A 15,402-nucleotide genomic window follows, 5' to 3' on the forward strand; every position below is an offset into this window, starting at 1 on the left:
AACAAGATAGGCTACAATAAAACTCATTTCAAAGAGAGATAATGCCACTGCATTCATTTCCCAAGGAGTTAGTGGGGTAAAATGCATACTTCACTCTGTTCTTTCATAATTCACTGCAAGTTAACAAATTAACTCATATGTACAAATGTATTCATATGTACTCATATGTAACAAATTAACTCATACCATAAAGAGAATATTTTTTTCATTATACTTTAGTTATTTGCTTTTTCATAAAAATATACAACTATCATGGGCAATCTTATCTAATGTCCATCTATTTCACTGGGTAAGTACATTGATAGCATGATACATGTGCTATGCTATTAGCTTTCCCTAAGTGTATTTTAATGAAATATTTAAAATTTAATAAAAATTAGGAAACAGTCTGATTTGGCCTAGAGTGTCTGAGACAGGAAAAGATCAACACAGAGCTTAGTGAGCACAGGAGAGGATCGTAGGAGGTTAAATCTAAAAAGAAGCAAAAAGCAAATTCAGTACTGTTTGAATTTTGAATTTGCTGCCTAAGGAAAAAATTACTTAGCATGACAATGAGTGAAAGAAAGTTGAGTAAGATGTCTTTTGATACACAGAAGGGATTGAGCCAAGAACCTCTGAAGATGGTAAGCGCTACATTCACCTGTACAAAAAAACAGGACGAAAAAGCTTCTGTCACTGAATAGTAGCAAAGAATCATCAAAAGCTATAACTCACATTCAATACAAAATATTAAAAAGAAAAGGGGAAATCTAGTGTGTTTTCATTTTAAATGTAAAATGTGGTAAAACATTCTAGAAAAATGGAGATTAAAAAGTTAACTAAGGGATCACCACTTTTTCCACCATTGTGTAATACATTATAATTTTAATGTTCATAGGTGTAGGTTTTTATCTAGCTATGGTTGAACCTGTATATAAGTCTGTACCCTGTTTTATCCAAGAAACGTTATAGCATAGGCGTTTTTATTATAATCCTCATATTTACTTTTAATAGTTACATATTATCCTCAAATACATGTGTCTAAGTGTATTATTGGGCATTTGAGTTGCTTCTGAGTTTATTTCACAAAATATATCCATCAACATATTCAAATATATGACCTTTTCCATATTTTATACTATTTTCTTAGGAGAAATTCCCAGAAATAATATCAGTGGGTAAGACAGTATGAATATTTTTATAGTTTTTATCCCCAATATCCTTCCAAATTGCTTTTCAAAAGGGCTGTGCCAATCTTAATTGCAATAAACAGCTTCTGAAATCACCATATTCACTGCATCCTTGCCAACACAGGACGTGATTATTTTTGATAGTATCATTTAGTAGATGAAGAACAAGTCCTCCCATTGCTCATATAATTGGCTTAGTCTAGTAGACCAAAGCATAGGAAAGGAGACTATCTGAAATTAAGGAATAACTTGGCAAAGTCTGCCTATTCTAGTGACTATTATTGTGGTCAAGATGGTAAAGCAGATGCTGGAAGATCACCAAGCAAGGTAAGTTCACAGTAAATTGCATAAACACAAAACACACTGGTAGATGGTGGCAAACCTGGGTGAGGGGTCTCTAAGAAAATTTCATGAATCCTAGTTTTTGGTCCAGTTCAATTCAGCACTATTAATCATGGGATGAAAAATAAGGAAAGCAAGGTAATCAAATGTAAAATAAACAAAGACCCATACATTTTCAAAGTAAATAAATACATATACATTTTAATCCAGAGACTCCACTTCTATGTCTTAAAGATTCTTGCACACATGAAATAATGCTTACAAGATTTTGCATGACATTATTGGTTGCGTTGGCTAAAAGATCTGAAAACCACAATCGTTCATCAGGAGGCGACTGTCTGATAATAAATTATGGTACTTTCAACAAATGTAATACCATGAAGTTTAAAAATGAATGAAGAAACGATCAACTGAGTTTAAAAAGCAGGAAGCAAAACACATATACATACACACACAACAATGTTAGCATCTGTATAAAAATTGGAAGAAAAAAGAAAATGTTGGAAAACTTAGTGTTTGTTTGCATGCACTAGGCAAGCTCTGAAAAGGCATCAAGAAACTAGTAAGAGTAATTACCTCTTTGGGAAAGATGAATACTGGGTGTATGGAGAAGGGATATGAAATGGAGAATTTTTACCATGTGTTTTCTGCCATGTGCGTGCTATCCATTCAAACAGTACATACACTAACAAAGGAAAATGATAAGGAAATTATCCTAGCCTGTGCCCTGGAAGGGCACAAGCAGCTAGACTGCCCATCCCCACGAGCTACAGGGCAGCAGTGATTATTAGAGGAAACCAAAGATCAACCAATTTTCTTTTTTCTGTACTTTTCCAGTAATTGTATTATTTGTTCAAGTATAATTCACAAGATCATCCCATACAAAGCTCCGCCAATACACCACAGTAAACTACCAGAGGGAAAATGCGTGACAATAGAAACACCTCGCTCTTTCAGGAAAATTCCACCCATTATTACATCCAGACCCCTTTGCTCTTCTTTGAAAATTGTAATGAGCTGTAGGTATGAACAAGAGGAAAATAATATTCAAAATATTCAGCCATGCTTGCTTTCCGATTTATATAAGGAAGCATGGGTTTCTGCTCTATTACCATCAAATTGTACAGTATCTTTAATTTTATTTAATAAACAACCAAGCCAAACTATAGTTTACTTTAAGATATAATGTCTCAATTTAAGCATGAGCTTATAGAAATGAGCAAGGTAAACAATGAAACACACATATCAATAGAAGTAATTATTTTTATTCTAACTTCCTATGCTAGTAAGAATTCTTCATTTGAACCATAAAATGAGAACACATTTTAAATTCTATTACACTGAGCTGAAGATTTGGAAAGCAAAGTCCATGATGGCTCCTGAAAAGTCACTCAGATGGGAATCTAGCCAAATTTCACTTGGTATAATAACTAACTTAACGTAGAAAAGGGAATGTTGTATCATACAAAGCTCCTTTCCTTCCAAAATTAAGAATAGCAGTCCAGTGCTTTGCTTCCAATACAGCTGTCGAGAAGCTCAAAGCCACTGTCATTTCTCCAGTTATTTTTTGTCTTTTTGTTTCAGTATTGATTTTCATATGATTATCGAAGTAGTGCTTGTTCCTGCTAAAACTATTGTCATAGGCTTAAACACAAAATTCCCATAATCCTCATATCCCCCAAAACAAACATTAATATTTTATTTAAGCCTTTTTGTATATGTGAATGCAAGCTTATCCTTCATATTAAATTTTGTATTCTTTTCCACTATGATTTCATCAGCATTTTTCAATGTTATTACCAAGCTTTCAAAACCATAATTTAATAGTATATGCCATAATTTCATTACTCTGATGTTACTGGCCAAGTCGATTATATTTTACTACCAAACTACTACAAATGGTATTTTAATGAAACTGTGTTATTTGTAATGATATGGAATTAACTGCTAGAAGTGGTATTACTGAAACAAAGGCGATACCTTTAAGGCTTTTGATACACACACTATGGACACCTGTTGTTTTTGCACAACCAGCTCCTCAGTTACGAGTCCCTTGATTTTCTTTTGAATGTGGTCTTGACAGCAGGGCAATCAAGGTGTCTGGTGATCTGCTGACCAAAGTCTAGGTATGAGACTGGAGCTAGGTCAGTCATGTTTCTCATTACAGGAATTTGGGCTTGGAGCAAATTGACACGTGGACAGAAAGGACTGATGCTGATTCATCCTAGTGATGGTTCCTGGCAAAGGTTTCAGCAGTTTCTCCCAGTATCTCTGTAGCTATTGTATTTCCTCTCCTTTTCTTTTGATTCTGTAAGCTACAAAATACTTTCTTTTCGTTGTGGATCTTATTCCTTAAATTAGTCATAATCAATTTCTGTAGCATGCAACAAAAGATTTCTGTAAACATCAATGAAAAGCCTTACCAAAAATTTAGGGGAATCTGCAGTTTGCCCCATCTTCATCTCCACCAAATTTGTAAATGAACAACCTTCACTTACAGTCTTTGCTACTTTGATGAGCTAAAAAATGTATCTAATTTTTTTCCTTTACTTTTTACCATTAAGTTAAAATTTTGGATACTTATTGGTCTTATATATGTCCAGCTATTATAGATTATCAATTTATTTCTTAGTTCACTTTTCTATTGGTATACTTGGAAAACTTTTAGTAATCAATGACAATGTCTATTCTCCCTGATTTTGTTGAAAGTACTAGGGATAAAATGATGATAATCACTTTCTCTCTTTAAGAGGTTTTCAATCTAGTGAGTAAGATGGATATAAGCTATGAATCAATATTTTGAGGTAAGTCCTCTAATAGAAAACACTAGATTATTATTAGAGTAATATTAAACTGTTATTCATAATATGCTAAAAATATTCTCTTGATTTACTTATGGCACTTTAAGTCTGTTAAAATTTATGAGGTCAAATCTGTATATTTTCCCCATTATACTGTGTTTATGAAGTCTATTTTTTTCTAACTTGATTTAGAGTTTCTTCATCTGACATTTATTTCTAAACAAAATGTGAGATACAGAGTGTACCTTTTTTGCAAATAATTACTCAATTTTCCCAGAACCACATATTGATCATTTTTTGTTTTCCCACAGATTTGTGATTATTGCATATTATGCTTTATTTTCCATATTTTAGAGTTTGTATATTGAGGTTCTTTCCATTTCTTCAGGTCTGTCTGCATATTAATACACTGTGTTAATTATAGCCATTTTTAATATCATTAGTTGACAGTGGAACTTTGTCTCAATGTTGTGGTTTTTTTTTTTTTCCTTATTTAAACATTCTTTTGCAATTAAAACTTATTTGCTGAGACTCCCCTGGTGGTTCAGTGGCTAGGACTCTATGCTTCCAATGCAGGGGCCTGGGTTTGGGTGTGACCCCTGGTCCAGGAACTAGATTCCACATGCCACGTGTAGCTCTCATGCTACAACTAAAGGCCCCCACGTGCTGCAACTAAGACTTGTGACAGCCAAATAATTTTTTTTTAATATTCAAAAAACCTTATTTGCTATTCTGTGTGAACTTTCAAATCTCTAAATTTCCCAACAATCTCTTTCTATTTTAATTTGGATTGTCTACATAGGTATGTGTATATATATACACACATACACATTCAATATTTCTATTTTAGAAAACCCTCTACCTTTTCTCATTTCTTGTCAATCTCCATTAGTAAAGGTTTGAGTTTTAATTTCCTCTAAGTCTTAACTTACTATAACAAAAAGTCAGTAGAAAATTTCAGGCAGCTCTGAAATAATTCCTTGCAACATTTAGAATATAAAATATTTATCTGTCAAGACAGACAAAGGGACAGAGAGACAGAGAGAAGAAACCAATAAAGATGGAGAACAAAACAAAACAAAACAAAACAACTGCTTCAACTGCCTTCGAGACATTTCAGGATTGGCCTACTTTTTAAATTTTAATCAGTATGGTTAGAAACTCAAGATCATCTTTTTCTTTGAATAAAGAATTAAGTCAAAATCACCACTTAAAATGACTTTATCAATGTAATTCATTATTTTTTAGTCTTGCTTATCAAATATAGCACTTCTCCTATCTGTAATTAGATGGCTGTGTTCACTCAGAGAAATCAATATGTATTACTCACATTCAATTCATCTAACTCCTCAAAAATCACAATTCAAGTAATCAGCAATGCTATTGTCATTTAACAGACATAGAAATAAAGAAGTGATAGGCTGTGGTGGAACTCACCAGCAACGGAGGGAGTTTATGTTAGTTCACGTGCCGTATTCATGCAGTCACAGTGCAAATGTGCACATTTAGTGCAATTTTTCTTGTCTATTAGCATTTAAATTTATAGCCAATTGTATCCAACCCAACTATACCTCTGGCAATTGTCTTTGACTGAGTACTAAAGCCATAGTGAAGTCACCCGCAAATTTTGTTGTTCAGTGAGGAAGTGATTCAGCTCTGATGTTATCTATATACGTCATGAAAACATTTCTTAGTCAAAGAAGAAACAATGCTAACAGCAGAAACTCAGAACCAAGTGCAGTATATCAGTAACAAGCCATCTGATCAGTTGCAAATCTGCATCTTAGAAATTTGCAACACACTGTCTCTTCAAACCACTGCCCTGGTTGTTTTCTGATAAAATCCAGCAACAGGGTTTTTTTTTCTTTTTTCCCTTTTCCTTGAGTAATAAGAGAGGTACTAGTCCTTTAAAGACCTTCCCTGGTGGCTCAGAGGTTAAAGCGTCTGCCTAGAATGCGGGAGACCTGGGTTCGATCCCTGGGTCGGGAAGATCCCCTGGAGAAGGAAATAGCAACCCACTCCAGTACTCTTGCCTGGAGAATCCCATGGAGGGAGAAGCCTGGTAGGCTACAGTCCATGGGGTCGCAAAGAGTCAGACAGGACTGAGCGACTTCACTTTTACTTTCAGTCCTTTAAAATCCTCTCCTTATCCACATATGTTCCCTCCCTCTATTGTGTTCTGTTTTGGTTTACGCTAACTGTCCAAGGAGCGGTGGCTGCACGAGCACAGGAGGGCCAAGAGGAGCTACTCCACTTTCAAGGTCAGGAGGGGCGGTGATGAGGAGATACCCCTTATCCAAGGTAAGGAGCAGCAGCTGCACTTTGCTGGAGCAGCCATGAAGAGATGCCCCACATCCAAGGTAAGAGAAACCAAAGTAAGATGGCAGGTGTTGCAAGAGGGCATCAGAGGGCAGACACACTGAAACCATACTCACAGAAAACTAGTCAATCTAATCACACTAGGACACAGCCTTGTCTAACTCAATGAAACTAAGCCATGCCCGTGGGGCAACCCAAGACAGGCAGGTCACGGTGGAGAGGTCTGACAGGATGTGGTCCACCGGAGAAGGGAATAGCAAACCACTTCAGTATTCTTGCCTTGAGAACCCCAAGAACAGTATGCAAAGGCAAAATGATAGGATACTGAAAGAGGAACTCCCCAGGTCTGTAGGTGTCCAATATGTTACTGGAGATCAGTGGAGAAATAACTCCAGAAAGAATAAAGGGATAGAGCCAAAACAGAAACAATACCCAGCTGTGGATGTGACTAGTGATAGAAGCAAGGTCTGATGCTGTCAAGAGCAATATTGCATAGGAACCTGGAATGTCAGGTCCATGAATCAAGGCTAACTGGAAGTGGTCAAACAGGAGATGGCAAGAGTGAACATCGACATTCTAGGAATCAGTGAACTAAAATAGACTGGAATGGGTGAATTTAACTCAGATGACCATTGTATCTACTACTGCAGGCAGGAATCCCTCAGAAGAAATGGAGTAGCCATCATGGTCAACAAGAGAGTCCAAAATGCAGTACTTGGATGCAATCTCAAAAACGAGAGAATGATCTTTGTTCGTCTCCAAGGCAAACCATTCAATATCACAGTAATCCAAGTCTATGCCCCAACCAGTAACACTGAAGAAGCTTAACAGTTCTATGAAGACCTACAAGACCTTTTAGAACTAACACTCAAAAGAGATGTCCTTTTCATTATAGGGGACTGGAATGCAAAAGTAGGAAGTCAAGAAACACCTGGAGTAACAGGAAAATTTGACCTTGGAATGCAGAATGAAGCAGGGCAAAGGCTAATAGAGTTTTGCCAAGAGAACACACTGGTCATAGCAAACACCCTCTTCCAACAACACAAGAGAAGACTCTACACATGGACATCATCAGAGGGTCAACACCGAAATCAGATTGATTATATTCTTTGCAGCCAAAGATGGAGAAGATCTATACAGTCAGCAAAAACAAAACCGGGAGCTGACTGTGGCTCAGATCATGAGCTCCTTATTGCCAAATTCAGACTGAAATTGAAGAAAGTGGGGAAAACCACTAGACCATTCAGGTATGACCTAATTCAAATCCCTTACAGTTATACAGTGGAAGTGAGAAATAAATTTAAGAGACTAGATCTGATAGTAGAGTGCCTGATGAAGTATGGACGGAGGTTCATGACATTGTGCAGGAGACAGGGATCAAGACCATCCCCATGGAAAAGAAATGCAAAAAAGCACAATGGCTATCTGGGGAGGCCTTACAAATAGCTGTGAAAAGAAGAGAAGCAAAAAGCAAAGGAGAAAGGAAAGATATAAGCATCTGAATGCAGAGTTCCAAAGAATATCAAGAAGAGATAAGAAAGCCTCCTTCAGCAATCAATGCAAAAAATTGAGGAAAACAACAGAATGGGAAAGACTAGAAATCTCTTCAAGAAAATTAGAGATACCAAAGGAACATTTCATGCAAACATGGGCTCGATAAAGGACAGAAATGGTATGACCTAACAGAAGCAGAAGATATTAAGAAGAGGTGGCAACAATACACAGAAGAGCTGTACAAAAAAGATCTTCACGACCAAGATAATCGCGAAGGTGTGATCACTATGGGGTTGCAAAGAGTCGGTCACGACTGAGCGACTGAACTGAACTGAATTTAGAGCAGTAGCTTTTAAGGTTTTCTTAATCATTTCCAGTTAATCTGGAACAGTAATGAATAGAAGAGATATGGGTTTGAAAACTTGCAAACCATGGTTATCTCCTGAAGTCCCTAATTCACCTATCGATCAGTTTAAAGTCTATAGATCTCTGGAAGTAAGAAACTCTGTTTTAGAAATACTGGTACATATTTTAAAGGAATCTGTAGACAAAATGACTATATTAAATACAAATATTTTACATGAAGACATGGCTCTAGCCCTATAATCTTAGATGACATCTCTAAATGCCTACCAATTTATCATTTCCTTGATTCAAGATAATATTAATGTGATATATTATTTCAGATATTACTAGAAAATATTCAGATGCACAAATTGGTAGATGTCGTCATTTCTGCTTACATTACTTTTAGGTAGGATGTTAGGGATGAGCAAGGATGGGAGGCTTAGTGAAAAGGTTGCAAGCTGATCTCTAAACTCCCTTCAGACACATCCAGGAGAGCTCACAGACTGGCTACAAAATAACCACAGGAGCTTTTCCAATTCCTACACAGCACCCTAGGCACACAGTGGACACAAACTAACCACAGGGGCTTCCTCAAGGAATCCTAGATAACTAGGAGCCAATCAAGGGTTCATAAATACTCTATGCGTATATATATTTGATTAGAACAGACTGAATTATGCGAAGAGAAATACAACGGTTCTGTAACTTGCAACTGTCAACTGGCCTTGGACATATACCTATTTGCATTCCCTTTCTTGATTGGTGGTGGGTACAGGCCCTGTTTTGCACAGGGCACAACCAGGAGGAGGAGTGTGAGCTGTGCTAAGTCCCTTCAGTTGTGTTAGACTCTGTGCAACCCAATGAACTATAGCCCCCCAGGCTCCTCTGTCCATAGGATTCTCCAGGCAAGAATATGGGAGGAGCTTGCCATGCCCTCCTCCAGGGGATCTTCCTGACCCAGGGATTAAACCCATATCTCTTATGTCTCCTGCATCAGCTGGCAGGTTGTTCAATACTATCCCAGGAAAGAGACAGAAGTATAAAAAGCGGGAAGCCAAAAGGGAATGTTAGGTCAACTCCTTTCCGGCTGGTCTACTCCCATGTCTTGGGAATGTCTGTCTAATAAAAGATCTGTCTGCTTCAGCTCTAACTTGCCTGTTGTTTTAAACCTTTTAGTCCACTGTTCCAAATTTTTGCTGCTATAAGAACTGAGGGAGAAAAATAAACCAATGTGATGTTACCACATTATAAATGCAAGGCTGTATAATGGGCAGCAGACATGAAGTCAACACCCACACTTAGTAGACGATAAACAATGTTTCTAAACCTGGCTCTACTTTCAGTTGACCTTGGGCAATTATTAACTCCCTCAAGTTCTTTCTTATACACAGGGGACCTTAGACTAATGACCTGGGTTTTCCCGGGGTCAATTGACTTATGGTGAGTTTTCATCTGTTTCATAATCAGCCAGAGCTGACTTTGTGTGCTAGGTACAATAACTGTTGGTTGCTTTACTTGCATTTTTAAACACTGTTTTCCTAAAGTTTTGTACTTGGGCAGAATGGAGAAAAGCCAGGGCAATAAAAGATAAAGGCTTAAGTGGGTGGTACATGAATTTTTGAAACTGGGCATATACTGAAACAGCAGGATCAGAAGACATTTCCTCATCTGCTAAAAATGAATTGCAGAGCAGTAATCTCAAAAGATTTTCTTTGAATGGTGGACATCAATTCAGAAACGACCATTATTAATATTGTGTGCCCTGCACTAATATACAGTCATAATAAAACTTGTGAATAAAATGGCATTAATTCATTATGTAATGTGGCTTCTTGAGACTACAATTTCAGTTTTCCTCCAATACAAAAATACTGTTCACTAACTTTTGAAAGTCAAGCTAGAGCCCATTCTTTACACAAAGGTAAATACACACACATTTATTTTGATATGTAAGCTAAAGACTCTAAAGAAAATAATGAAATGAAAAGCACAGAAAGTGAAAACTTAGAATCATAATTGCACACTTTCATGAGCAAGAGTAGAGAAAATACTGCAAGATTTTATCTGTAATTGGACTGACTGGATAACCAAATCAATTCTGAATTAAAGATGAACTAATTTTGAATTTTTGAAGTGTTTTGTCATTTATTATTAGATGATCAGATTGTGAGGTTTAGGGGTTTTTGGGGGAGGGATGAATAAACTTAGGAAAACTTTGACCTCAAACTCTACGGGTTCTGATTGACTTTCACAGAGGTACAGAAATACATCACTTTCAATTTGGAATAAGTAGAACATTTCTCATTAAAATTATGTATCTGGGTGCTTTATTTCTACATCAAATTCATTCATCTTCTTTAAATGAGGTTATGTAGATTGACCGTTGATAGTCATAAACACCCTTTAAAATGTTGTTAGTTTGAATGCAATATGTTAAAAGATAGTATTTCCCACTTCAGTTCCTCTGAAAAAATATTGATTTTAAAGAATTTTTAAAGGCAGATATCCTGTCATATTTTGCTTAATCATCTTGAAATTGTTAACCATCTTTAAAGGTTTTAAAATCATCTTAAACCGTCTTTAAATCGTTAATCATCTTTAATTGTCATCATATCCAGTGTTTTCAGTTACACAGCTTCAGAAGTAACATGTATCAGATATTCACCATGATCACTTTTCAGTTCTTAGATTAATGTGAGTATATTTGTGTGTGTGTGTGGGTAGATGTGTACTGGCTGGAGACAAAATGAGATGGAAAGAGAGACTGAGCCATCGATAGTGGATAGGCTGGTAGGTGATAAATCATTTATATACATATATAAGTAAGTTACAAAATATATAGAAAGTTACCTACTTATATTTTTCATTTATTATCTATTCTATTTTACCCCAAGAAAATATAAGCTTTATGAGGGCAAGGGTTTTGATTTACTAATATTGTCAAAGCCAACTAGAACAATGTTTTGCACACAGCTGGAAAACAGTTCAATTTGTTACAATTTACTTGAATAAACCAGTATCATTATTAATTAGAAAGACAGTACCTGAAAGGATAAGAATTATGCCTTATGAAGTATATTCATCACTTAGGCTGGGTTGGTGAATTTGTTTCAAATTCAGGAGTGGTTAGTTTTCCTGAGAGCTTTTCCAGTATGCGTGTGTAGTGTGTGTGTGTGTGTAGTGTGTAGTGTGTGTGTGTGTGTGTGTGTGTGTGTGTGTGTGAGAGAGAGAGAGAGAAAGACAGGCTATGAGAGAATGCAAATAAATTTCAGGTTTACTGAACTGCTTGCGGTTTTTAATTCCCTGAAACATGTTAGTTTTCAAAAAACAAAATTATTTCACCATTAATTAAATGAATATAAATTACTATTAATTAAAATAAACTTCACTGTCTTACTTAACAATTTATTAATAGAAACTAATCATGACTACTTGACAAATTATGTTTCAAGATCATAGTGTATATTGTATTGCTATTCACAGTAAATGTAATCTTTTTACAAAAGTTATGCAGTATTGAAATTAAAATCCAGTATAGGTCAGAAAGAGAATTTGTTGGCCTGGAGTCTTGACAACTTGACATTTACTTGAGTTACTAAATTCCATCTAGAAGATAAAGCAATCTGAGCTCATGGGCTGCCCTGCAACAAAACAAGTCAAAGCTGAAGTGCGTTTGCAGAATAGGGAGAACTTGAATTGCTTGTGTAAACTTAAGTTGCTGACTTATTCCCTCCCCTAAACCTGAGGGGCCCCCTTCCCACACACTGCCTGCATGGTCACCCTCAGTGACACGTAGACCTTGCTGCTTTATTCTGCTCATTGACACATTTCTCTGCACTTTGTTACATTTTTGTCTGGTGGTTTTGAAAACATATTTAATTACCTGAAAAGTACTCCCAAATAAAAGTCTGTTCCCTCCAAAAAAAAAAACCCTCAAAACTCCTTAAAATGAATACAAAAGCTCTGTTTCTGCTTAGAAAGTTGTGACTTGCCCCAATATATAATGCAGTGGATTTACAAAATGTTATTTGTTTGCAAAGTGAAAAACCACATTCTTAGCCAAGTATTTGAAAATTTCCTTAAAAGGTCCACTTTGATAACTGGATGCTTTTAGTAAGTGGTTTTAAGCTTATTTTAAAACTATTGATTAGTAATGCAACAATGCGTTTATTGTGTTTGATCACCTTAATAAAGTCCTAAAAGTTACAACCAAATATTGTGATATTATAGTACTCACCTGGCAACAGGTAAATTTTGTATTGAAACGTAACAATCACAAGCTATACTCTTTTTAATGATATCTAAAAACTAGCCTTTTAAACCAGATGTGATGACTACTAAGGGGAAAGCACTCGCTGCCAATTTTGTACTAACCCAAATGCAATTATAAGTGTTCAAGTAAAATAGAACGAAAAATTCCATTTACGGTTCATGCATTAAGTGATAAAAAAAAATGTGCAACCATTCTCAGACATAAAATTAACATCATTCCTAGTTCACCAGTAAATTATTCATCTGCTTCATAATTATTTTAAATCACCAAATTGGGGGGAAGTAATCTTTAAATTAAAAAAACCTGTAAAAAAATGCTGACATTTTGGACAGCTCCCTTCTGATTTTTCTACATCATTTCTATGAGGTGTTTTTACTTTTTTTTTTTTTTCAGCTTTGCCAAATCAGCAATGAGCCCCGCCAAAGTCGTTTCCGCCGCGGGGCTTTGGGTTTTGTTTTTGCTGTGTTTTGCTGCGTTGTGTCTAGGGGCAAAAGACTCCTCCAGTGAAAGGGACTAAGGGTCTATGTAGCTGCGGAAGTGCTGTTCTCAGCTTAATATCCGGCTCCCTGTACTGAGCTAATTTTTAAATGTTTCCCAAAGGTTCTAGCTGGTAAGAAGGGAGCTGCCCTCCACTCCCATTCCCGCTACAATTCATCCGCTTCTGTAAAGGACCACAGCCTCTCCATCTATGCCAGGCAGGGACAGTTTGTCAGTGCCGAGGTATTTCAAGAACTTTCCAAGCAGACTCCTAGGAGACAAAAGACCACGTACAAAGCAATCGCCAAGAATAACTTTGTGCGTCCCGAACAGGGATGGAGAAACCCCTGCACTGAGCTCCGGAGATCTGGACTTAGCCCGGTAGCATCATCCATTTGCAGCAGCGAAAAAAAAAAACCAAAACAACAAAAAACCCAGCCTTCTGCGGAAAGGTTTACATCGCGGGTGGAACTCCCAATGGCTTTACAAAATAAGTTAATCTAATATATAAAATGAAAAACAGTGTATGTACTGGAGGAAGCTGGGTACGTAACCCTGGTTACACTTGGGAGGTTAACCCGCTTTAGGTCTAGTTGCCCAGACCCCAGTGGGCTGGAACTTTCTCCGAGGGTGGAGCCACCCTACAGTTCGCAGCGGCCACGCGCGCGCCCGGCCGTGTCCGGATCCCGAATATATCTACCAAGGTAGCTTGCTGAGGTAGGGACTCCACCTGAACCGGCACTCGAGCCCCGCCCCGTTCCAGTGACACGCGTGCCCCACACTGGCGCGGGCCAGAACACCCTCAATCGGCCCCTCAAAGCTGGACTCTCTCTCCCCAAATCTGCATCCCCGAAAAGTGGAGCGAGCTTCCTCTTCCTACGTGGGGCGTCCGACACAAAAAAGTCGCCTCTCTCCAAGCCTAGCTCCATTCCCCAACCCTCGTTCCTCTCCCTCCTCTCCGTCATCCTTTTTCCCAGCGAAGCGGACCAACCTTTACTTTCCTCTCTCATCTCCTCCCCTCCAAAGTCCCCGGCGCAAAGTGGGACTTTGGGGAGCCTCGGTGAATGTGCCTGTCCCCTGGCGCACTGACAGCTCCCTCTTTTCATCAAGGCAATAAACTTCAATTTGCCAGGCTCTTAAATGAGCCACTAAGGACTTTCCCCGTGCGTTCTCGTGCGCTCTCCCTCCAGCTGAGCCAAGTGCATCCAGTTCTCTCTATCCCAGCCTGGAGCCCTGAAGGACGTAGGTTCACGCGAGAGGGGACTCACGGCGCTCCCCGCAAAGTGCCCTAAGCCGCGCGCTCACACACGCAAATGCACACACAATGCCATCCCCGCGCTATCAAAGTCAGCCGGCGCAGAGGAGAAAACGCACGAGCAGGAGTGGCACCCGGGCGACCATCAGCCTAGCCGCGCGTCCGGACTCGCTGCCAGGGTCCCAAACACCTTTGTCTGAATGCCCCCGGAACAATGAGCCTCGAAACCCCCAAAGATAACACCAGTGGCCCCGGGGGCGGCGCGCGCACTGGGCCAGACCTTACCCGTGGGGCGCGTGGTCTCCCGCCGCTTGGCTGGCCCGCGGGCCACAGGGACGCTGCAGCCGGGGTCCCGTAGATGCTGCTGCTCCGCGGCCGCTGCCCCATCCCCAACGGCAGCATCACTTCGCTGCCGCCGCCGCCTCCTCGTGCTCCGTTCTCCCGGCCGCCCCTCCCCGGCGTCCGCCTGCAGGACCGGCAGCGCCTGCGGCGCAGCGGGGTGGGCAGCAGCGGAGGCGGTGGCGCCCGCGCGGGCTCGCCCAGCGGTACCGGTTAGAGCCGCCGCGGCGGCCGCCGGAGCACCGAAGCCCGGCTGCGCTTCCCCGGCGAAGGCTCTGGCCTCGGCGACTGACAACGCTGGGTAGCCAATCGCTGCCTCGCCCCGCACGGCGCGGGGAGACCAATCAGAGCGGAAGGCCCAAGGTTTTCCTCCGCCTTTGCTCAGCAGGCTCGTTTCCGGGAGAGGCAGCGAGGCTGCTAGCGTTTGGGATGGGGGAGGCAAGCGAGGAACGCGCGGCGGGACTCCTGGCTCTCGAGGCTTAGGTGCGGCTGGGCGACCGGGCCCACTGAGGTGGGCCTGGCGCGTTTTTTGACGGTCTGGAGCCCGTGGCTTAGCGGGAAAGGGCGTGCTGGGGTGACTCAGTC

At 39.5% G+C, this 15,402-nt stretch overlaps 1 protein-coding gene across 2 annotated transcripts in view; it reads right to left on the reverse strand.

The window, feature by feature from the left end:
- The window catches only part of B3GALT1 (beta-1,3-galactosyltransferase 1), a 621,523-nt gene extending 607,188 nt beyond the window's left edge, over positions 1–14,335 (reverse strand). For both annotated transcript variants that reach the window (XM_042243778.2, XM_060409812.1), the window contains exon 1: positions 1–14,335. This exon is cut by the window's left edge and continues 74,727 nt beyond it. The gene's annotated coding sequence lies outside the window, so the exon portion shown is untranslated.
- Positions 14,336–15,402: the final 1,067 nt, after the last annotated feature.

The sequence above is a fragment of the Ovis aries genome, chromosome 2 (assembly GCF_016772045.2).
Source record: "Ovis aries strain OAR_USU_Benz2616 breed Rambouillet chromosome 2, ARS-UI_Ramb_v3.0, whole genome shotgun sequence".
In the NCBI taxonomy this organism is placed as follows: Eukaryota; Metazoa; Chordata; class Mammalia; order Artiodactyla; family Bovidae; genus Ovis; species Ovis aries.